This window comes from Halichoeres trimaculatus, unplaced genomic scaffold, assembly GCF_033239565.1.
Source record: "Halichoeres trimaculatus isolate MK-OKI-2021-1 unplaced genomic scaffold, fHalTri1.1 fHalTri1_scaffold_12, whole genome shotgun sequence".
Classification (NCBI taxonomy): Eukaryota; Metazoa; Chordata; class Actinopteri; order Labriformes; family Labridae; genus Halichoeres; species Halichoeres trimaculatus.
The window spans coordinates 26,031,513-26,054,746 of record NW_027437190.1 but is presented as its reverse complement, the minus strand read 5'-3'; positions in this window follow the sequence as shown (position 1 = coordinate 26,054,746).

Below are 23,234 nucleotides of genomic sequence, written 5' to 3'. Positions count from 1 at the left end.
ACTTGAGAAGTTGGATCAAGTCAAAAACTTGTAATATAGATAAAAGTCATCTCTTAATCATGTGTATAAAACCAGTAATAAGATAATGAAGCTAACTTGGCATCGCTAAGAAGCTAGCAAACTATTTCAGTCGCAAATCTGTGACGAAGCCAATCATTGTTGTGATTTACTACGCTCTTTCTGTCCGATCTCCCAGTAGGGAAATCAGACGCAGCTGCTTCTCACTCTGAGAAGTGGAAAATCCCCCTTTGTGCATCATCGAACCATCACTTTTTTTCAGTTTCTTGATCCTTTCTTTTCACAGTGGGCTCACCAGCACTGTCATCTGTCTGGGCCTATAGTCTGGACCTGCTAGGACTGACGTGGCGGGACCTTTTCTCGCCATATCTGTGTCTTTGCAGATGGCTGAAGATGATGTATGGTTTCTGGAAGCTGCTGCTGCTGTTGACCCACACTGCCTCCTTTTGAAGTCAAAGTCTTCTTTCAGGAGGAGAGAAAGTTGGGAAATGGTTTATTTGCATCATGTTTGTTTATCTGACGTGTAAACCAACATTACAATAGCAAATACGACTGATGGTGCAGTTTTATTTAAAACAGATGCAATTCATTCCCTATCCCTGTGTGAACTCCCTCTGAAAATCCTGTCTCAGCGTGTGTCTGGGTTCAGGAGTAGGAGGAAAGAAGGAAATCCAGATAAGATATGCTGGTTGAAGCTCTAACTGGGAACATCTTTGAACTCACAGAAATCTGTAAAATAAAAACTTATAGATACAAGACACATGAGCAGAATTCATTGAGCTAACATGAGCATATGGTGGTGATCAGAGGTATGCTTTAAACATAATGGCTGTCATGTTGTCTGACATGTATTTTTCACCATTCCAGCTGCATGAGATATTCAGTAGTCTGGTGAAATGTCTGACAGTGCCAGTAGCATGGTTGAAAAATGCCTCTTGGGAGAATTGGGGCTCCCCAGCTAAGACAGGGAAAAGCAAGGTTACTTTCTCTAATACCAGCTCTAATTAAAAATAAATAGCAGCTGTCTGCAGGACGCCCACCGGGCGTGAGGTTCTTGAGGCCACAAGATCAGTTTCTGGATTCATGAGGGAAGCAGAATCTTTCTGTGAGGCCTTTATTTTCAAAGAAGCTTCTCAAGTGGCTTCACAGCAGGTTTCTGACCTGAAGTCATCACTTCTGTCAGCCACTCGCTCTGTGATCTCACAATCTTATCTTCCAGGGGGTTTGTGAAGAGCATAGCAGCTGACTCAGAGTCCATTCACCACTTCCCCTCCACCACCGGACTCTGCTGTGTGTAAGTTTGCTTCAGGTTTCTCGTTACCTAATCACATCAAATAGCTCCAGTCTGCTTGGTTTTATAAAGTCCTGCAGAAAGTTTTTTGTCTGCCCACAGATATTCCCAAACAAGGCAATATTTTTGTGAAGGCTGGCATTGGCACAGCGGTGAAACTGGCATGAAGCAAAGCAAGCTGGTCCTGGTTACTTTAAAATGACTGCGAACCCATTTACATTCATGAGCTTGCATAACTCAATTCCAGAAGCAGTCCAAAAGCGGCCAAGATAGGCTGAAGTAAGCCAGTGAGCTGGTGGTCGATGACATCGCCAGACTCCGATACACACAGCAGACTTTGGGATTTAGGCTTGGAGTTTTGCATATATCAGGCTTTGGGGGTTGACAGGTCTTATGTTGAAAATGCACATTGCAGGAGCAGCACAGTGTGTTCCCATATGTGTCTGATTGTCTTTCACAAAAGCAACTCTCAGGGAACAAGAAGAAAATGATTAAAGGTTGTGCTTTTGTAAAATTTTCCATCATGGGGCTCAGGGGGCAAAAATATGGAGAAATGAAGATAGTGCTGTGTAACTTTCACGCTGTCATGGCCTCACATCAAAGTCCGGACTGTCAAGTATTGCTTTTATGTAGCACCCTTGGGTGTTGCTCTGGAAGCAGTCCAAATGACTGCTTGATGTTTGTTTGTTTGTTCTCCATGCAAAATGTGATGAAAGTTTTGTACCATTTTTGCACAAAAACGAATTGTTCTGTGTTTCCCTTTCCCATAAAAAAAAATACCATGGAAAGAAAAAGCACACAAGATCCCAGAGTTCTCTACATGTGTTCTTCATCTGGTGTGAAAAAAGCACTAAATCATTGTCCTGTAAAAAAGGACAGTGTGTGTAGGTCTGCGGGAGCCGTAGGGAGGAGGAAGAAAAAGTTTGATGGGGATGGAGATCTGGAGGTTCAGTGCCAGGGTACTTCCTTATTATTGCATCCCCCCTGCACAGCCAAGCCGCTTTGCACATGATGATAATAAAAATACATTTCCCAATGACTGCCAATACATATTGCTTTGACTGACACGGAGATCATGTCCAATTTGTGCAACTTATAGGTTTCAGATGGGCAGGGGAAAAAAAACGAATTTGATCATTGAGACATCTTTACATGTGCTTTTTGGCCACTCTTGGTCTGATGGCATCATATCAATGTTACATTATGTATCAGTGTGAGAAAAAAAAAGGTTTTATGACTTCATTTCGAGTACAGTTTGAGAATATCTGAAAAATGAAAGAAGTCACTGTTCTGAATCCTCTGGAATCTGAACTTAGAGGCCTTGAGTCTGGCTGTCACGTTCCTGGTATTCTGGAGCCTTTTCTGACCATAGTTGGACGAGAGCGTGGAAACACATTGCTGCGACTCGATCCTAATCGAAAAGCTCTGATGGTGACCAGAGAATCACAGACAGCCAAGCTCTAAAGCATATGGGAATATAATTTACAAAAGTAGTGTATTATTGAACTGAGGTAGACTTGTGATGATGCAACAGACTGTATTACTGCGGTGGACATCCTGTAGTGATGTGACATTCAGAATGGAGAACTCTGTTATTGTAGGTTGTTGGTCGTATGAATCTCAATGGCCTGACAAACGGTAGTTGTTTAACTGCTCACCTATTGATAAACAGCTGCAGAGGCAATGTATAGCGAAAATGCAAAGTGATATTTCAGTGACAACCAATAAGCTAACATCAGAGCACAGCTAAGGAGAGCATTCAGCCCCTTCCTGGTTAACAGTGACTTTAGAAAACCATGGTGCTTTCTGTTTCTGCAACATCCAACAACAAGATGTTTAAGTATTTGTAGTTTCTAGGTGCAGCCCTGTTGGTTGTGGCTGCCTGCTGCTGCAGCTCTCTCTTCTTTGTCCATTTCTTGTCATTTTTTGGTCTCTTTTTCATCATATATGTATTTGGAGTGGGTCATTACTTTGTATGGTTTATTTGTTGGTCATGGACACCAAACTGGTTGTGTCTTCAGTGATATTTTTTACTATTTTTGCTCCTGTGTTTGTCTGGAGATCCTACATGTAACCATGGCCACAATGTTTGCATGTGATATCATCTGTTAGCAGCTTGTGGCATGTCAATGCTAACTAGTGCAAGGCCTGATGTTTTCCCACAATGTGAGGAGAAGGAGGTGAGGATGACGTGCTTGTTCTCAGGTGTGAGCTAAGAAGTGACGACATCAACCTGTCCTTCCATCCATAGTTATCAGGTATACGAGTATGGTCTCTCATTTTGCCCCCAGACTGAGAAAATACCCTTTATGACGAACACAAGAACAAGAGTCCCTTGTTAAACCATAACACCATTGCCTGTATTACTTTGCCACCGTAATGTTGGCTAGCTATTGTGACGTCCAAATTATAGTAACAGAAAAGTCTTTAAAAACACTTTTTTTACTGTGAATGTTATACCTTCTTAGTCCTGTGTGATTTTCAAACATGACTGTATAGAGGAAAGTGGTTACATGCTTACTTTAACTTCTAATGGGTTGTCAAATATGTTTTCTAACTTAAAACATGGCCCACCATCAATTGTTTCTAAGATTGCTTAACAATCGGAGAGCAGTGAAATGACCACTATTGTCAGGTTATCAAGGTTTATACGTCTTACAATCTGGAGCCCAGGATGATAACAATATTCAAGCTCCCCACCCTGAGTGTGACATCACAAGAAGATGGCTGGGATGGGGAAAAAAAGTCACCAAGAGATTAAATGACAGAGGATCTTTGGTCAGTGTCTGAGAAGCTTACAATAAGGTAGACTACTGTTAGAGCCAGTAGCCTGCAAAAGACTTTATGAAGAGCAAGGGCGAAAAGAAAAAAGAAGGCACATACAGCATGTCCTCGTCACTGAAGAAGGCACTTTGATCCGCATGTTTTTAGAAGGCAGTTTAAGCATGCATTTTTGCCATCCAATAATGGGAAATTTATCATGTTTTAAACAGCCAAGGGGCCAGTTTAGTGTGTTTTACTAACCATCAGGGTGCCTTAGCATTTGCTTTGGCTCCCCAAGAGGGCACTTCAGTATGAGTTTTTCAACAACTGGGACACAAGGGCTGACCCCCCTGCTGACCACTAGCAAAACTATAAGTTTAAGGAACTTATGTATTCATTTGACATGTTTGATGCAATCAACGCTCCAGCATAAATGCTTTACATACAGTGCCCATTAAAAGTCAAGCAACTTTGTGGTAACTTAAGTGTTCTTTTGAGATCTGAGAAACAAGATATTAAAAGGTGCATGGGTGAGACAATTTAAGAGAGGGTCAAGTTTGTGCCCTTCCTCTGAACCTGATATGATTTCATCATTTAAAGCTTGGGCTTGTTTATGAGGGGAACAATTTCAGAATGCTTTGCAAGTTTACAAAGGTGCAGCATGTCTCCATAGCTATTCCTGAAAGCCCAAAGCTCTCTGAGCCCTACAGCCTTGGATGTAATGCTGATGGACAGCTTTCTCTTACTCCTTCTGACCCCAAAGGGTCCACCTCTTAGAGGCAGCAGAGAGGCCACCGTTTGCTCCTGTTGTGGAAAACGAAACATGACGTGAGCTGGAAGTTGTGTGTGTCAACATGAGGGAGAAATTGATGGAACATGTGCAGCATCGTGGCTGCTCTCTGCATTATGTGTCTTAGCGAGTGTACATTCAGTCTGCAGCACAGATCAGACATGCACACGGGGGAAAGGAGGGGAAATGCCGCTTAACTGAGCCTTGGATCAGAACCAAAAGCCGCAAAAGTAGCTCTGGATCCAGGATCCCCTGAGCTCTGCAGAGACGACTTAACAGGACAGAACAGAGAAGAACAGTAGTTCTATTCAAACCAAACCATTTTCCCTGGCACCACACTGAATGGGTATAAAATGAGATCACTTTTTCTTTGCCATCACAGAAATGAATTAAAAAAAAAGATGGGAAAGAATGAATTTTTCCACTTTCCAAAACATTGTCTGAGCCCTTATATGTGTTGTATTTGAATGCCATCAGATTTCATTGTATAGGCGCTATAGGTGGATGACAAGAACAAGAAAAATGGTTGGGCTGGAGCTCATAGGGCCTCATTTTTTCCTTGTGGAGTTGTTTTCTTTTTTGCGGAAGTGGAGGGGACTGGAAACTTTTTCCTTCACCAGACTAAGTGCAGAAGAATAACTCCACAGTTCCACTTTGACACTACTGTGCACTCTGCAACTCCTACTTACACAATTTTTTTTCCAGCCAGGAGACTATTGCTTTAAATTTCTGATGCTATGAGAAAAATTGGCATGTGCTAAAGCATAAACCAGAGAAAAAAAAACTCCTCGGAAGCCTATCAAGCACATTTTCCTGATTTTACTTTCCTCATGAGGGGAAACAGGTGGGTTGGCTCATCACAACGTTCACATACTCTGTGATCTAAGTGAAGAACTGGATCTCTCTTATGGAGTTGAGAAAAAATGATTTAACATCAAAAAGCTAGAAGAAAATGAAAACGTTTTATTTTTCTTACTCTGGGAAAAAAAACATGGCCATCATTTGCCTGCAATAAATACTTCCCACAGATGAGCAGTTGGGTGGATGAACCACATAAAACACATAAACACACCATAAACAGGTCTACTGTGCATATTGAACATTCAGCAGCAATGTTATGTTAATTAATGAGGACACATATGGCACACTAAGTTAAATGTGATTTAAAAAATTGAGATGAAACGCAAAAGGTATTTCTATATCATCTTGTTGTACTGTATACAGCCATTGCGGAAAAGATGCTACAACAACATGCTAACTAGTGCTGGTTACTGTACATAGGTGATTATTCTGCCTCAAAGGGACAACATAACACATCAAAACAAAACATCATTACAGCTCACCATGAAGTTACACTTATATTGTATTTTGGGGGCATTTCAGCTTCATACATAGAACAAAGTATCGTCAGCATATTGAGAGATGTATGTTATAGCTTCCTCTGGAGTATTTATCCAACGTGGGTCCGACAGAGCAAATGGTATACTACCACAAGAGTATCTGTCTTTCTCCATCCCCAGATCTCAGTATATGACTAATGGCAGTTAATCAGAACAGCATGACGAGCCAAATCTGTTTTAACAGACCTCAAGCTTGGCACAATAGAAGCAGTAAAGTCTGGGACAAAGAGCTGTTGTATTGTTACACTCTGAAATGCATTACTCTCTCTTTTGTTTCGGTGTTTATGTGTCATACTCTCCAACACGGCACAGTACTTTCTGACTATGGCACGGATGTGTGGGAAAGTCCTGCCAATTAGATAACGACAACAATATGCAGAAAAGCTACAAAAACATACACAAGCAGGACATTTGTAATTTCTAATTATGAGTGTTTTCAGCATCAGATTTGAATTAGATGCTTGAACATGCTCATGGGAAAACATCTGTGTGCTGTCTTGTGTTTAACCTGGTTCTCCTGAGCTTGGGAAATTTTAAGAAAAATGCACAGACACAGCATAAGCTTTCATCCAGTCATGTTATTACCCAAGCAGTGCAGAATGATGCGTAATATAAGCATTTGGGATCTGCCACAGGATGTTGGACAGCCTACAATACAGCAAAACATTTTGCTTTTATCACTACTCATAAAAAATGGTCAGCCTGAAGGCTTGTTATGTCAGAGATAGTGCATAAATTGGTGGTTATGCAAATCAGAATCCTGACAGGGTGAGTTGGACATTTGGATAACCACAATCACTTTACATCATCCCACTTATAGCCTGGCTGCCAGCTATAAACATTAAAGTGATGCTCCGGGATGAAACAAGTTGGGTCCTATCACAAAGTTTAGGGCAAAAATTACCCCTACAGCAGTGTTTTTGTGCAGCAGAAGCCCAGAGTGCTCGCACCAAACACCCCCTCCCTGCTCCTCTGCCGGTTTCCTCTGCACTTAGACGGGACCATTTTTTACTTGACCAAAAACACAAATGAACGAACTCCCACTGAAAAAGTCTGATATCAGTCTGCATTCACGCTTTATTTAGAGAATTTTCAGCGCGTTACTTTTACACAAAAACACAGCTAAATAAGGCTCTAGTTCTCATCGTGTATCTTCGTCCTGGCAGACTACCTGCGTTTGTTTATATCTGGCACACCGCGTGCGCGGATTGATACACTAAGCAGCGAGCGCCTCGTAGCCAGCTGTGGCTCTGCAGTGGAGGTAGCGCCGTTTTACGACATGATGAGAACTAGAGCCTTATTTGGTGGTGTTTTTGTGTGAAAGTAACACGCTGAAAAATCTCTAAATAAAGCGTGAATGCAGACCGATACCAGATTTTTTTCGGTGGTAGTCCATTTATTTGTGTTTTTGGTCAAGTAAAATATGGCCCCGTCTGAGTGCAGAGGAAACCGGCAGAGGAGCAGGGAGGGGGTGTTTGGTGCATGCACCCTGGGCTTCTGCTGCACAAAAACACTGGACCCAACTTATTGCATCCCGGAGAATCACTTTGAGAAGTGGATGCAAAATATTGATTTAAAGGTAAATTTATTGAAAAAAATATTTATGTGTTATGCTTTGACTATGCCGCTAGTAGCACTCTCACAGTACAAGATAATTGTTAGTTTTCTGGTGGGCCAAATTCACATTAAACTGAACATTTACTTTCAAAGTAACATTGGACAAAGGGAACGGGTCTCATCCTTCCTCATTTAAGAGTCCTTCTTCCTGGATCTTCGCTGTTAGTTACTTGCGAGGAGTTGGCAACCGTAAAATGAGAATACCAGCTCTGATGCCTGGATTGCAGAACAGAATCACTTTTCCCAGTCTGGAATGGTGGTAGGCCAAAAGCCTCTCAAGCTGCACTAACATCTTTGCCCATTAGCTGTTAATATCTGCCAACACTCAAGAACAGCATGAAATTGTGACAGTTTGTTTTGGTTTCTCTCAGTAAACCAATTTAAAGTGCTTTCATTTACAAATACTTTTGCTACAGAGTCAATAGGTAAAGGTGAAATGTGCCAGAATCCTTTCTGCTGATTGATTGAGTATATTCCATTGACCTAGCTGACCTTGGTGTTGCTTTGGTGGTTGATAATTAATCACCCTTGTTCTGTATTACACAAAACTGGGTAATAATTGATGTTTTATGGCCAAGGTGAATAACAAAACTAGTAGTTCCATGCCTCCGATTTTGCTGGAGTTCTCCATTTATGGGACATAATGCTACATTTTGTGACATAATTTTACAATTTGTGCGTTTGTTTGAGCCCCTTTTTTCCCACCATGGTTTAACATGAGTAGATGTTATACTGCTTAGAACAAAGACAAACAGTAGGCCTGGTTGATCTTTAATGGTTTCTTTACATAAGCTTCATTTAAACCTGAATTTTACCAGTAAGGGCGGGTGACGTCACATTTCTGTGTCTTTGTAGAGAATTTTAACAAAGTATTACTTAGGATAAGAAACTAATGGAGCAAACAGAGCTTCAATATCCAAACAAATTAGTTTGGGTCATTTGTAAAACCCTTGGCCACGCTGAAATGTGAAAGCAATTAGATAGGAGTTCAATCTCTCCTTCCAACTCATCTGTCAGTTTGTAATCAATTAAAAACTGAGGGATTGAACTATGAGATACTTTGTCTGATGGATTCTTTTCCCATGCACCAATTTTCAATGCCTCCAGAGCCAGTAAAACACTCTGAAACCAAGTAAACTGTAAAATTAGCTTCCAAATTTCAGCGTCAAACATACCAAGAAAACAAAAACTGGCTACAAATTGATAATCTAGTGTTCCACAGCTAGCGGCCAAATTGAGTGATAATAAGTCCTTTAACAGTTTAAATAGCTCAGGCGTGATTCATGTAACTCATGATAAGAGTTCTGTGATTAAGCTACAGCTGACACATATCAGTGTTTTGGTGTTTTGATTTTGTCATATGTGTTTACTCTCAGTGAAGGCAGTGGGTCCCTGGGAAACAATTATTTTCACTCAAGTTGCTCTGTACGAGAGGGAATCAAACCCAGATGAGAGCTCTGGCTCATCTCAGTCAATGGGAGCTGCTCCAGGAAAAGAGCTGGTTAGCAAGCTGAGGAAGAGGGCTTTTCTGTACATCACTCAGAAGCCTTGGATGGTGTGCATTAAAAATGGGTTTTAAACTGTGGCTGTAGATCAAGATCAAGAACTTTCTGTCAGTCTCAGGTGAGAGCATATAGACAGGAAACAACGTGAGCTCATTTGTTAGTCCTGTAGTTATCAACCTACTCTTTTTTTCTTCATCATATTTGAAGCGGTCACAAATCAAAGAAGCATGGAAGTTTTGATAATGTTCCCGTTTCATAATATTAAAAGTATTTTGGCTGGGAAGGATGACTTTAAAGCACTCAGTCACCTTTTAAAAATGCATTTCTGATAACGGCTTGTCTTTTGAGCTGCTATTATGATAGAGATAAGTGACAGCAAATGTGGCCATAATAAAAATACGTTTCTTGATCCTTCTGAAAGATTTGTGTCTCTAATAAGGAGAAGCATCCAAGGTCATGCTTTGTGGGGATGAGTGGTTATAGTTAATGTGTTTCTCTGTGTGTTTATGAGAGAGGGATAGAGATAGTGTGACACGTTAGCAGATACAATGATTTCCCTACAGACCTCGCTGGTTGAATGTTTGTGCCACATTGTGGAGCCCTCCTTCGGGATTAAACTCTGAAAAACAATCACAAGTCTGACCTTTTTTTTTTTTTTTTTCTGGTTGCATGTGCGTCAGCTAAAAACTCCCCTCAGCTGTTGTTTGTGAACTGCAGTGTTATCATATTTTCAAATCATGAAATGTTGATCTCTTATTTTGAGCTAAATCATCAAATCAGCTCAGTGATTATTTGCTGCATGCCAAGCCTTGAAAACCCTCAAGATTTCCACCATAAAACTGAGCCATGTGATATTAATTAAAGTCACCGCTTCCCTTCTGTTCTAACAAAACCAACTTTAGTAATGCTTGTCATGTGCAAGGTTACATAAGGCCAAGAGTGTGCGACAATTCATCTACAAAACAAAATTCCCACTTCTCTTGGGCCAACCAGAATACCACCCAGTTCACAAAACGCTGACATAATTCATTGCACTTTCATTAAGCTATTATTTGAAGTATCTAAAAATTGGAGCTGTACATGAGTATCTCTTCCAAGGATGCTACTCAAAACAGATTTGTGCTTTACTTGCAAACTAAAGAGTGCTCTTTGTAGATCCTAGCTTTTAATACTTTATTTCTGAAGCTAGAGTATCACAAAGGCAACTGTCTAACATGATAATTACCAAGTAATACAATTCTTTGATAGTTATGATTCAAGACGACAGAACATTTTCTTTTAGTTCTTCCAGTGACACAAGAAAATCAAAGACAAATTGTCATGGATCATTTTGAGCTTAAGGACGGAGGAATTAGGCTGTCACATCTAAATTTAGCACAAAACTAAGGAAATTTGTGTTTGTTAGATAGTTTCTTTGTTGTAACAATGCTTCTTATAAATCTTATACTTTTGGAAAGTCTGTTTTTACTTTTTAAATGGTGCCATATTTGTGAAATGAGCAGCAGAGCTGTGAATGTGAGTTGCTTCCAAGAAGAACAAACCGAACCTTCTCTTCCAGTGACAAACATTGTGGTATGGTGATCACAATTTGTGCATTTTAATTTCAAAAAAGAAAAATATATGCATCATGTTGGGTTGAGATGATTTCCTAAAAGGCAGCAATACTTACTGTTTAACCTTTGGATTCCTGCATGTGCATTAGTCACATTTCAATTATACGAGTTTCATTTGCTTTGGCTGCACGGTGGTGAACTAACCTTGCAGAGAAGATGGACCTGCCTGATTCAGTTTCTGAGCTCCTGCAGGTCCATCTTGCCAGGCTCCACTGACCAGCGAATTCACTTGGCTAAATTCTGACCGGCCCAATCAGGGAAGGGAAGCGGGAGCTGTGGGAGCAGACGTGACGTCAGCAGACTTTCATACTTGTCAGCGTTCCTTTGATTCTTAAGTTAAATATATAAAAACGGAACCTGTCGTCTAACGCCTTTTTCACAGTTGTTTCTCGTGATTCAGTAGTTGTTCATCTATTGTTTCTTAGAAGCATTGGCTCACATAAGCTACGTCATACCGTGGCTTGATGTGGATTGGTCCGTGGTGAGTGTGTTAATCAGAACGGTCGTCCAATCACCAGCTGCTAAATTTTTTTTAAGTCCCACCTCTGAAAACAAATCGGAAGAGCTGCTACCCAGATGGACTAGTGAAATATTTCCGTGGCGGATATATGAAACTGTTTGTCTGGCGTGTCAGGTTAGTGATGAACTGGTTAGCGCCTCAAAGCAAGACGGTCACCAGTTTAAATCCCATCTCAGGCAAAGTGGGCCTTTCAGTGTGGAGATTCCATGTTCTCGCTATGCATGTGAGGATTATCTCCGGGTACTCTGGATTACTTCCGCAGCCTAAAAACATGCTCAAGGTTAAATGGTGATTTTTGCCCATAGGTATGAGTGTGTGAATGAAAGGTTGTCTGTCTCTGTTTGTCAGCCCCTTGACTGACTGGCAACCAGTCCAGGGTGTACTTGGACTGGTTTCTCAAAGACAGCTGGGAAAGGCACCCATAACCTTGGACGTAATAAGCCGCAGAAAATTAAAAATTTAGTATTCCTGATAAAAACTCTGCAAACACTAGACAGTTGGACAGAAAGTGATGAAGGAAGGATGATAATTAAGAAAAATAACCCATGATTCCAGAAGTCATCAAACCACATCTCCTGTATTAATCCAGAGTCACTTAGAGGCAAAATATCAAACTCAAAGTTTAGAAGTTGTCTGCAAGCAACAAGTTCAGTCATGTGCAACTAACTTTTCTGTGGTTTCTGTTGCGAGTCGTGCTCTAGCATATCCTGCTAGTCACTTAGCATCCTATTTGAGCCTCACAGCTTTGCAAGTGGGGTTATGACTTACTGATCACTGGTTTTAATCTTTAAACTGGCTGCAGACATCTTAGGAGAGATGTGAACCACTAAAACTTTCCGCTTTCTCACCAGCTACTGTGGTCTTTGAGAAAGAGGCTTTACTGCACTGGCAGAGCTGCTGCACAGGGAACAGTAAAAGTTTGAAGTCACTGAACAGGCCTTGACTTAGACTCTGTTATGGGGTATTTTAAGGAGAACATGACTTGAGGGGAGCATATGTGCAGAGCAAACATGACCAGATGTGACAGATGTAAAATTGGAGAAGTCTCATCTCCAAATGCTAAAAACGTGGCAAACTTAAGCTGATTTTTTGGCACAGCCACTGTTAACTAAATATTTCTAACGGGCTTAATTTGACTAAATATTCCTTCTACTTTTTTTTGGTTGTGAAAAAAGGCTGTTCAGGCACACACTACTGCTGAATCAAACCTTGGTTCTGTGTCTTTTCTGAGCTTCCACAGACAACATCCACACATCCAAAGTCAACGGAACAGCAACACCAAAAGCTATTAATGAAAACGGGAAAAGGTCTAGTTAAAACACATGTCCTGACATAAACAAGGTGCTGAAAGGACAACTCTGTAAACAGTCTTTGATTCCTGTCTGTCGTAAAGATGTCAAGTTTAGTCGCAGCATCTTGTGATCACTCAGGTTATTTAAATGAACATGATGTGAACTGTCCTTTTTCAGGAAAAGACAAGAATAACTTTAATGTCACTGCCTTTCAAGTAAGACAAACATACAAATATCACGTGTCCCAATTTGTTGTTTAAATAACAAACCCCGCCCTGCCTATTATGACAGATTATTTTTAGGGTTACTCACGAGTTACCTTGTAAAAGAAACAAGGTGTTAAACCTGGCTGACATTTGAGGTTTTTAAAATCTTAACAGATGCGAGAAACCCCACACATGATGACAAACAATGACAGATTTAACCATTTTGCTTTTATAGTGTGTGGACTGCAGTAATTTGGCTAACACAGCAAACCACACACCAACACATTCCGTTTACCAAGACTCAATGTCCTGACTTGTAAAACAGAAAATCTCCCACAGTCAGATGGGACTTTGGGGTAAACAGCTATGACAGACAATGATATAAGCCGTTTCCACCGGTTTGGATCAGTACGGTTTGGTACGTGTTGGATCGGTTAAGCCTGATCATGTTTGCTGATAGCCGCGTCAGTTACATTATAGCATGACGCCATAGCAACGCGACACAGTGTGCCCTGCTAATAAATCCAATGAAGAAGAAAAACAGTAAACAAAGAGAAATGATGGAAGACATACAGCAGTTCTTCTTTGATTTCCATGTGGCTCTTTGTTACAAAACATGCCAAAACTTTGTTTCAGAGAAGGCTGTGTGCAGTGAGTGGAAACACAACTGCTGTTGCATGGTGAGTGACAATTCTTTCAACTAATCAATGGACTGCAGTGTTTTAGCTTTCTGGGGTCGGATTAGTTTAGTCTGGCTCCTCAACGGAAGGGTACGAAAAAGTGGGAAGGCTCGGTTATTTAGAGATCTGTCCTGGGATTAGTCAGTGGAAACGCCACAAAATGCATGCCATGCTGAGACGAACCGAACTGAACCACTTGGTGGAAATGGGGCTATAGTGGTCAAGTCAAACATTGCTAGCTTCTTAGCTACCTATAGCATCCAAGTCATCTCTATTTTTGTTCAGTGTCTCCTCATTTGTTTTTCTGCAAAACATTCCCCTTTCTGCTCCAAATAAAGGTTTAAAAGCTTGAATTTAAAACTAGAATGTACCTTTATTTTACCCACCAAAAAAGGCTGATGCCTGAAAGATGGTAAAGAATTTTACTATACAAGTAATATTTCTAGTTGATTGTGCATTTCTTGCATCAGTGTTTGCTAGCTTGCTGTCATTATCATGCTTCCCTTACAGCTCATTTATTTGCATCTGTGCATGTTAAAACTATCAACTCCGTCAATAAAACTGCTGCTGCTTAATAGCATTATTAGCGGGCAAAGAATTGGTCTCTTTAACTTGTGGTGTGCAAGAAAGAATCACACAGTCAGAGGCTAGTTAGCATTAGCTAGGCTAAATAAAAACATGTCTACATGAGTTAATAGACCTTGGCAGTGAAAGCACTGATACGTTAATGCTATTTTTAAGGATTGAATGAAACATTTTTGATTGGAAAATGTTACTTTGTTAATTTTTCATTAGCCTTTCCTTGACGCTAACGTTTCCTGTGCAAATCTTGCCGAATCAGCTTTTCAGACTTGTCAATAACAAAGTGCTTATTGATTTCATTAAAAGCCTTTTGAAAGTGAGACCTGGTTAAACTGAAGCTGACACATTCACTATTTCTCATCTTGACTGGGAAAAATGTAGCCCTTGTCAGCAGGCTGTAAAAGACCCACAGTGCACCACTCCTATAGCCTTGGGGCCAATGACAGGCATCTTGTGTCCAGACAGTGGAGGAGGAGGAAGGAACACAGTGTGCGTTGTCAAGAGAGGCTTTGAAAAAGTCATCGCGTTCTGGCCACAAGTGTTATGACCATTTCTGCCGCAAGCTAAATGGATCCACACGACCCGACAATAGCAGCTGAGGACAAGAGCCAGTGTGAAGAGGGTCTGTTTGGCATCGACGTGCCAAATATCCAGTGGCTTTACAAGCATATGTTTAAATATTTTTACCTTACAGTGTATAGAAAAGCTTTATAAGCATGAGCCAGGAGAAGAAAATGTACAGCATGTTGACATTTTTCTGCCAGTGCAAAAGTAGAGCTGGCAGGGTGTTTTTGCTTTTCACCAAAAGTGACTCACTGTGGTCTTCTGAGCGCATTCCTCTGTCTCACTCCACTTCCTCAATGCCTTTTCTGAGACATTTAGAATAAAGCTGAATTCTTACATTTTTTCCTCAATATCATGAATTGTATCACTCTGGTTTTTGCTCCATTTGTTCTTATGACACTTTGCATTGGGCATCTGCCCCCATTTAGTTCAATTTATTTTATTGTAGGAGGGCTGTAATTCCCAAAGTCAGCCTAAAACAAGAGGTAGACCACTTTAGCCAAGAGTTTTGTGATTCTTCCCGAAAGCACAAGAAATAAAAAGCAAGTGGCTTCATTACCTCATCAACTCAACAAGAGCTCAAGTTACTAAAATAATCCCTAGTACTCATAAATGCCAAAAATGTAACAAAGGAAACAGTCTCACATGGTCTACCCCAGGTGAGTTATAAAGCTATAACAGTGCCAGTTCAAGAGAGAGGTCCACTTCAACCAGTTAAACTCTACAGTAAGGTCATAAAAAACAAAATGGATTGAACATTATTAGTCTTTTTTTTTTCTTTATAAAAACTCTTTGGTGGCTCTTGGTCAAATGTTTTGACGCTGATGCTCAGGGTTGGGTACCTTTCACATTTGAAATGATATGGTACAGATACTTGCAACCGGTATCGGTACTCAATAGTACCAATTTTCCTTACTTTTTGTTGTTTATGTTGTAAATTATATTGATTTGTTTAATAACAAAATTTTATTTTTTACAATTGAACATATCTATTCTGCAATATATAACCTTGCAATGCTGTGTTTATGTCCAGCATGATAAATCTCCTACCCTTCCACTCCCTCACAGTCACAAGGATGCGTTTAGGTACCTAAACATGGTACATTTTGATTTTAAGTGAACCGGTACCTGGTACTTTTGACAGAGTTTGGTTGGTACCTACAAAATACTTAATTCGGTACCCATCCCTATTGATGCTGTATTACAGTAATGTCTGTAGGGAAGTGGTTTCTCATATCCAAGTATGACATAAGACCTGATAACATAAGGCATGTGAAAAGAATGTGACTGGTCTAAGAATTACCTTCAAGTTGTTATGTTTGGACCAGAACTGCAAACTCTGTCCATCTGTCTCTCTACTGCATCTCTTTTTGTCTCTCCATCTCTATAACCCTAGAACAGTCAGTGTGGATGTCTGTTTGACATGAGTCTGGTTCTGCTCAAGCTTTCTTAATACAAAATGATCCATACCACAGTCTTGATGCTGTGTAATTCACCATGATCTGATTTATCAAATTTCAGCTCTGTCTCAAATGTTACTCAGTTGCATCAGTGACCCTGAGGGTTCTGGCTGTACACCCTCAGTTTTAACCTCCAGGAATATAGAATATCCCCTTCATTCAGTGCTATGATTAAGTTACGGCTAAGGAGACGACCTTAGAAAAAAAATGCTGCCCCCCATAAATGCCAGCAGGAAAAGATCAACAAATAAATATAATTTATACGATGTCGACTACCCCGTGTATATTTCAGAGTTGTAAAAACAGGATTCCCAGCACTCGAAAGATCCTGATGTGAAAATAACCAACCATGTTGCATTGGAACTAACTATTGTGATTATTTCAACTGGACTTGAACTCAGTGTATGCATAGAACCTCTGTTTAAGTTTTTATCGCCATCCAGACTTTTATTGTATGCACGTTTTTGTAGCGGAAGTAAAATTTAACGAGCTGCAGAAGTCAGACCAACGCAGGGTGAACATAGGGTGAACATAGGGTGAAGGCCTCACAGCCTCTCAGTTGTTAGGAAAGCATATGCCTGTTTTAAGAGGGAATATTTAGCCTCTTTCTACACTGTCCATCTCCTGATTAAACTCTCAAGTTACCAGCAATCCATCGGAACGCTAACTGTAAGCGAAACCGATGACAGCCTGTAATACTGAGTGACAGCTCAGGAAGATGGGGCACCCAAGGTTGGGTGGATTTTCACAAGCACTAAATTTATCCACAGGAGAACACGGATAGATGCTACAGAGCACGAGAGGGCATCTGTGATAGCATCTTTGTTTAAAGGAGTGTGAAAACAGGTCAGCTCTTCATCAGGAGGTTGAGCTTGTGACCTTGTGACGAGTTTTATTGATGTAGTTTGTAGATCCAAACTGGCCTACACTGGCCTGAGGCAGAGAGTGGCAGCCTCAGCTGCTCACTATGGGCAAATAGCTGCCCTAGGGTGAGCCTCCTTTGGGTTTGGGAAAGTGCAGCTGTGATGGAAGCTTGAGTGTTTTTCTTCATGCACTGTGGACTCCCGTGTGGATTTCACTTACACAAACAAATACATGTGGTGTACAGGGATGCATGCACACACTGTGCTTCTTATGTTACCTTGAAATTTACATTATGAAATCTTTGCCAAGCATCTTTCTAAAGATAAAGGAAGGAACTGGCAGACAAAGACTTTTAAATGATAAGATGATGAAATCTGTGATTAATTAATTCAAACACAGACTGCACAGTTTAAAGCACTGCTGAATGCCTCTCTCTGCAAAGTGCTGCTAGAAATCTCACACGTCAGCTACTACAGGAGTCAAATTACTCCACAACATCTGCCTCAAAGTATTTCCGATGCAAAATGTTCCCAGAGTCGCCAACGTGTTGCCATAGTCACCTACACCTCAAGCATAATAACCACCTCGAACCCAGACAGCCATGCTCACTGCTCCATCGCTCTAGAGGCTTACAGAATATCAAACTTGAGAAGCTGTAAAGCAGCGGAGGGCAATCAACAAACAGGATCCAGTTTCTGAGTTTGCAAAGTATTTGGGGAGATGCCACAAGAGGTGTCAAGTGGCCTTAGACCCCAATTTAGTTCACTTTCTAGTCATTTATTAGTTATTGGCTGTCGTTGCAGCTCTTACCACCTGCTGTCAGTTCATACCGGTCATGAATTTGGCTTACACTCTAAGCACAGCATTTTCCACATCCCACAGGTACTGATTCATCAAAACCTCATACATGGAAACCTTGAGGCCCTCACCAACAATCCCCAGACTGCTCTTAGCTGTAACTCCAACTGACCCAGCTGCCAGGTTGAGTGTACGAGCAGCATGCACAGAGAGAGTTCTTCTTTTATGAGGCTGCTGTGCTGCATCATATGGGGGAGTCTATTTAGGTCCAGGCTGCTGGCAGGGATGCTAAGTAGGGGCTTAAGAACCAAACTTAGTTGAAAGGAGAAGCCCTGCTGGGAAAACTGATCACCAGTGAAGATAGAGTGGGCAGTCCATTTGGTCAGAGGTGGATTTTATTCTGTAATGGGAGACAGAGAGTGAAGACACAAGGGAAAAAAGCTCTGTTAGGATCTGGTCCTAAGACAGAGGAAGAAATAAAATTTAATTTGAATAAATGAAAACAGTTTCTGTGCACGTCTTTTTTTGCATTTTACTTGAACTGAAGTCTGGATATGAAGAGAATATTCAGAAACTCAGACAATGTGGTTTCCAACATCCTGTGCTGGGTAACTGGGAAAAAACCCATGAGTGACTCACGATAGGAAAGTTGAATTAATTCCAACTTTGGTTCAGCTCGTCTCTGTTTGATTAGGTTATTCTATACGTCTAAGATTTCATAATTCAACACATGAAGCGAGCGTTATGAACAGTATGTACTACTGTTCTTTTTCTTTTGGAGTCCGTCCCTGACATGTGCTTTTAATGCAGCTGCTATCTTTCAGACACACTGGCCTCTTTGTTCCAAACATCATGTTCTGGTGTTTACTTCAGATCCAGTAGCTTGATCGTGATCCCATTATAAAAAAGGAGAGGGCTAATTGCTGACTGAACTAGATTTTGCAGCATGAAATCTTAGTGTATTCAAGCTGCATCAAAACACACAGGATGGTTTTGTCCTGCATTTATGATCACAATTATCACTTTGGCAGATCACACCCAGAGGCATTTTTCCACGCTGTGGCAGATCTCTGTCAATGACAGCGAAGCTTAAACCCACAGACCCTCGGAGATTAGGACATTGTCTCTAAGAAGTCAGCCATTTGTTTCTCAAGAGTAGAGTTTTAAAGCCTTTGGGCAGTTGTTGCAAAATTGGAAATGCTGACTCTACCTGACGGGTGGAACTAGCAAAGGTCAAAAGGCAGGCTTCAAGCCTCCTAAGCAACAGCTACTGTCCTTCAACTACTAAGTTATAAAATATGTCAGCCCGGTACAGTTTGTGTTGTAGGAAAAACAAGCTATTCTGACCAAAACTCTTTTTTCTTGCACCAGGCTGTAAACATATTTTTTTTTTTTTTGCTTTAAAATCAGCATTTTTGAATGGGTTTGGCACTTATGGTAGTTGACATTCAAGGAACTGCAGTTTTTAGCACTCCAGTTTTGTCGATGTTGCCACTTGCATAAACTTCCAGAGATATCTCTGGTTATTTTCATTGAAATAAAAGAAATCTCTATTCTTATTTTTATATTTGATTTGGTCTATATTTTTGGCATAAAACTCAATAATAAAATAAGCTTTCCTTTGTTCCTCTTTGCACTCAAAGTGGCAATAAAAACTCAATTGTACAGTTAAAAATCCACCAACAAATTTGACTCTAACCCCTTCCAAAGACCTTTAAAGTTGTGTTTGGAAGAGTATTTCTTTGGTCTAACAATGCTTTTCTGCAATAAACCATATCCCCTTGGAAAGCTTATTTTTTCACTTTTAAATTATGCAAAATTTGCAAGAAACATACACTTATAGGATTAGCTGAAGAGTATGTGAGTTGCACCCATGAAAAAGCTAGCAAATCTTCTTTGCCAAAACCAAACAGCACATTCTGCTATTTACTCTATTGCTGTATAAATTCTGAGGTTAAATGTTCATACATGATGCACTTTTTATATCAACCTCCTTTTGGGAAAAGACATGTTGTGAATAGGCTCATCTAAACAATCTTTATTACAATCATAGCTTTTCTGCTGTACAAAGAGAAGAACTCAATAGTTGATCTTAGTCATGTTAAAAATGCATGAACAGAAAGTCCTTACTATTTGGTTTCAAACAACTGCAAACTTGTAAAGTTCCACACCACTTTAATGACTTTTGGCTCTCATTATTGGTCCACTAATCACTTGAGGCTTCTGCTCATAATCAGAGATCCTATTAAACCCACTAAGTCAGCAGCTCCATCCATCTCTCACCTCTCTTCTCACACTGACATGGAATCTGATGGGTAAGGGTGGGACTCAAGCCCCTCAGAAACGTCTAGAAGGTGATAATAGGCCCTGGATAGGGGTCATGGAACCCTTCAGTGGCAACAGGCAGCTGTTTGCCTACGTGTTCATCTTTGCAGACTCGGTTGGGTTGGCTGTGCTGACAACAAAGAGGACAAGAGAGACATCCGTCTTGTGTTGGAGAGGTGTCAGATAGCTTGACGTATACAGTGACGGTAAAGGACGGAGGAGAGGGTGTACGCATAGCTGGTGTCTTTGCACTTTCTGTATATCATAGAGTGGGAACGCTGGACCTCAGCGGATGTTCTAAGATGAACTAGATATCAAAGCCCAAAATATAGGAGGAGCGTAAACACCAGCTGGATCAGAGTTGTGAAACTTTTATATGGAATGCTTCCAACATGACATAAAATAAACCATGTACATCAGTCAGATCAAAGGTCCTGTATTGTCTGGTCTGTTTATTCTAAGCTTCAGTCATTCCAAATTAGAGCTATATTTAATTTGATGTTAAAATTAATCAAACCAGTTATTATTAGAAATCAAAACATGGGTATGCTAACAATCAGGGCCCACAAGCTTAATTTTAAATCACTTTCTAGTTTATGTGAACAATTGTGGCACCTCTGCTTTTCTCAGTAGTGACCATTAAGTCTGCTTCATTTTTACATACAAAATCTGAAATCTATTGATAGAAATCATGCTGTTAAATTAGCAACATCTAGACCAAGAAATTGTAGGATTCTTGTTCTCAAAGTCAGCTTTAGCATTCGCACCTTCTTGACTTTGATTGGTCAGTGAAAGTGACACTGACAGGCAAGGTCGTCTTAGGCAAATTGATCCATTTTTAACCAAGGGCACTATAAGTACAACGACACAACTCTGCTTCTGATGCAAACGCACTGAATGCTAAAAACTAAGAACTGCACTTAAGATACTAGAGGCCTTCAGTGTTAAATTCTTTCCAGGCACTTTAATTTAGATGTAAATATTAAGCTTGACGTGAAGGCCACTGTTCAATTCAGAGGGAGCCAATGAAGATCCAGTGTTGCTTTTCACTACGTTTGTACTTTCTCTGAGGAGGGATTTTTATTCTTCTTCCACCACCAGTGTTTGTAATTATGTTAATACTCCCAATCATGAAACCACCATAAAAGGTCAGCCTATTGTTTTCTAAAGTCATCAAACACAATGCAGGGATCTTCTCTTTTAAAACTGACCTTTTGATTTCAGTGGACCATTGAAAAGCCGTAAAAACTAAATATCAGGGCTGCATTTAGAGGAAGAGCCAGGGTTGTAGATCCTACAAAGCGAAGTTGACAGTGAACTTGGAACTAACGTGGGATTTAACACAGACTCATTCTGTTGAGTCATACTGAATCCAACCATGTGTTCTCACCAGCAGTGATGTTTTCTCATCATAGTGTGGAAATGATTTGGCTATTTGAATATGGCGGGGACTGAAAGCTTTAATTTTGAGAACAATTGCAGCATTATTTTGAAATTCAAATCATGAAATGATTACCAAAGTGCCCCTAAAGATGAATTAAACGATGAGTCAGACAGCATCGGCTTTACAAATCTGAGTTTGGCTCTTTATAAAAGGTAACAACAACCAGATGGATGAGATCAAAGTCAGGTTATGCAAAAGGGCTGGCAAGGAATGTCCTAACAAGCAGTTGTTTCTGCCTGGCACTGGTTTTGTTCACCTAAAACTCCTTCTGACATTTAACATTCACAAAACCTATCACTATACAAAAAACACTTAACATGCAGACTTGTTTCTGTTAGTATAATTTAAATAAAGCTTTAACGAAGCTAAAAATCTCAGTGAATCAAGTCATTTCTTTTGAACAGCAGTAACATTTGGCTCCTCCACAGTCCTTCACCCCTGAGAAATCTTTGATGCAGTAATTAGAAGTAATGCTAAAGCTCTGTGAGAGCAGATATGTCGGAGGGAAGATGGACAGCTTTAACAGGTGGAGAGGATTTATCCCGGCACAGAGGGAGAAAGTAGTGTCAAGGGATTGCCCAAAATAACCTGCCCGGTGTCTGGACAGTGGCGATATGATGCAGAGCTCAGAGGCCAGAGAGATGGATGGGAAAGGGCTGCTGGGAAACTTTAGGTGCCAAAGCAGGGCCATCACAGCTCTGACTTTCAGCAAAAACAGTGTCAAGGTTCTAAGGAGACTGGAAATATGTTTTTTGAAGATACTGTATTCTTCAAGGTCCCTGTAACTGTTACGCAATGGAGAGCAAAAAGCTAGCTGGGAAAGAGTTGCATCTTTTTTATTGCAGTGGGATTACACTTCATCAAAGCATGAAATAGCTGACATCATAACCACTGGAATTGGACAGCTGAGGCTCACAAAAAGAGTATCCTGAAATCAAACCAAGACAGGGAAAAGACAAACTGACAAATTAGAAAAATGTGCTTCACAAATTAACTTCCAAAAACAAAATTTCTTGAGTTTATGTGATAAAAATCGGCAGAGTTATAATAAAATCAAAGACTACAGCCATGCCAGCAGCTAGTCAGGGTACTTTTAGACAGGCTCAGTGTTGGTTTTATCCTGCCAGCATGCTCAGAATGACAGTGCTCGGTGATGATGTTGTTTGCAGGTATTATGTGTTCCATGCTCACCATCTTAGATTTCCTTATTAGAGGTAAACGCAATCGACAGCTGGGGATAATGGGAATGACATGAGGTTTTTGGAAATTTGCTTCCCAATGATTGACAAACAGGATGAAATATAACCAGATGATGGCTCTCAAAGGATTATTGGAAATGATTATAATTATCCTGAGACGTCGGGGTACTGGATTGTAATAACTGCACTGCAACAGTTGCTGAGAAAATGTAACCAAAACCACTCAAATCCTCCTCACAATGGGGCTTATATAAGATATGTCAAGGGTTGCCAAACTCATCCTCTTGGAACCTTGAATGTCTG